At 36.9% G+C, this 2,168-nt stretch overlaps 1 non-coding gene across 1 annotated transcript; it reads left to right on the top strand.

Annotated features, from left to right (window-relative positions):
- Positions 1-231: 231 nt before the first annotated feature.
- LOC128296238 (small nucleolar RNA R71) lies at positions 232-338 on the top strand. Its single transcript, XR_008286787.1, has one exon. It is a non-coding gene; the product is annotated as a small nucleolar RNA R71 (small nucleolar RNA).
- The last annotated feature ends 1,830 nt before the right edge of the window (positions 339-2,168 follow it).

The following is a 2,168-nucleotide window of genomic DNA, read 5'->3' as shown; positions in this document are numbered from 1 at the left end:
GCTTGGTTAGATAGCATAGTAACTGCATCAAGATTGAAAACACCGGCTGCTTTCCTTGGCTTCGTTCTCCTAACTTGCCACTGATAGTTATTCAGTGACATCTCCTCAATAAAGTCGTAAGCTGCCTCAGGTGTCTTATTATTGATAGTTCCTCCAGCGGCTGCATCAATCATCTGTCGAGTCTAAGGATTCAGGCCATTATGGAACATTTGGACCTATAGCCAAAGCGGTAACCCATAGTGAGGGCACCACCTCAAAAGGTCCTTATATCTCTCCCATGCATCGTAAAGTGTTTCTAAATCCATCTATACAAAAGAAGAGATATCATTACGTAATTTGGCTGTTTTAGCAGGTGGAAAATATTTTAATAAAAAATTTTCGGTCATTTGTTCCCAAGTAGTGATTGACCCTCGTGGTAACGAGTTCAACCATTGTTTAGCCTTATTTCTTAACAAAAAGGGAAATAACAGAAGGCGAATGGCATCATCAGAAATGCCATTAATTTTAATGGTATCATAAAATTCTAGGAAATTTTCCAAGTGGGTGTTGGGATCCTCGTCCTGCAAACCATCAAACTGAACAAACTGCTGTATCATTTGAATTGTGTTAGGTTTCAGTTCAAAATTATTTGCAGTAATAGTAGGTCTAATGATACTTGACTCAGTTCCTGTTAAATTAGGATTAGCTTAATCATACATAGTGCGCGGAGCAGGATTTTGATTAACAGCAATTGCAGGAGGTAGCGGATTTTCTTGGTTTTCAGTCATCTCCTCAGTTGTGGTTTGAATATTGTCCTCTTGCTCCTTCTCCGTGTATCTTAGCCTTCGCCTTATTTCTCTTTGGTTTCTGCGAACTGTGCAATCGATCTCACTATCAAAAAGTAATGGTCCTGACGGGTTTCTTCTAGTCATAAACTATAAGAACCTTCCTGAAAAAGGAAAAAAGAAGAATTAGTAATAAAAATTAGAATAAAATTTAAATTGAAGTAAAAGTAAATGGCTAAAGTAATAAAAATTGAGTGTTCCTAATATCTTAGTTCCCTGGAAACGGTGCCAAAAACTTGGTACGTGATATTCGTGACAGGTTTAAAATATTTATAATGAATCGCTCTTGAAACTAATTATTATCACGTTGAAGGCAAGTATACCTGTCGAACAGTAGTATAGCTTTAGCAAGACCGGATTGTCGAACCCAAAGGAACTAAAAGTACTAGTAATGACTATCTTTTTATTATCTAGCCTAAGAATAATGGGGTTTGTTTTAACTAACTAATTAACTAAACTAAGAATTCACAGAAAATAGAATTGGGGAATTACTTTTGGACAACTCGATTGATTGAGACAATACATAAGGAAAAATCCACATAGATTTCACTTGTTAATTGACTCTGAATCAGACGATTTATTCATTTGACTTGATCCATAGAAATCCCTAAGTTATATTATTATCTCTCTCGAGACTAACAATGTCTAACCCTAGATTGAAAAATTGAAATATCTTTCTAATTAACTCCCTAAGTTGCATTAACTCGATCTATGGATCCCCTTATTAGGTTTCACCCTAATTCGGAAAAATCTTGTCACCCTATCTCTAGGCACGCAACCAACTCCGCTTAATTATGACAAATGTACTCTTAGACAGGGTTTATTCCTCCTCTGAATAAGAGCTTAACTTGAATCAATATCCTGGAATATCAAAACAAGAATTAAGAACACATAATTAAGAACAAGTCAAATATTTATCATACAATTCAGATAATAATAACAAGATCTGTCTTAGGTTTCATTCCCCTTAGGTATTTAGGGGTTTTAGTTCATAACTACAAAGGTAAAAATCTCAGAAGAATAATGAATACAAAACATAAAGAAAGACCCAAAACTCCTGAAGGGAAATCGAAGGGAGATCTTCAGTCTTGATGATGAATTCGGCTTCTGAGATGGATCAATCGGCTTTCCTTGAGTAGTTCCCTGCTTCCTTCTCTGCGTTTGTACTTTTTCTCCTCCTCTAGGGTGTATTTATAGGCTTTAGAATGCCTAAGAACCCTCAAAATTGGCCTTTTCTGAATTGGATTAAACTTGGGCTCGGCAGACACGCCCGTGTGACACGCCGTATGCGATTGCTTAAGGCCGTGGTCAAGCCTGTTAAATAGGCATGGGCGTGTGGTCCAC

This window comes from Gossypium arboreum, chromosome 7, assembly GCF_025698485.1.
Source record: "Gossypium arboreum isolate Shixiya-1 chromosome 7, ASM2569848v2, whole genome shotgun sequence".
In the NCBI taxonomy this organism is placed as follows: Eukaryota; Viridiplantae; Streptophyta; class Magnoliopsida; order Malvales; family Malvaceae; genus Gossypium; species Gossypium arboreum.
The sequence above is the reverse complement of the archived record's forward strand: the minus strand, read 5'-3'. Positions and strand labels throughout refer to the sequence as shown.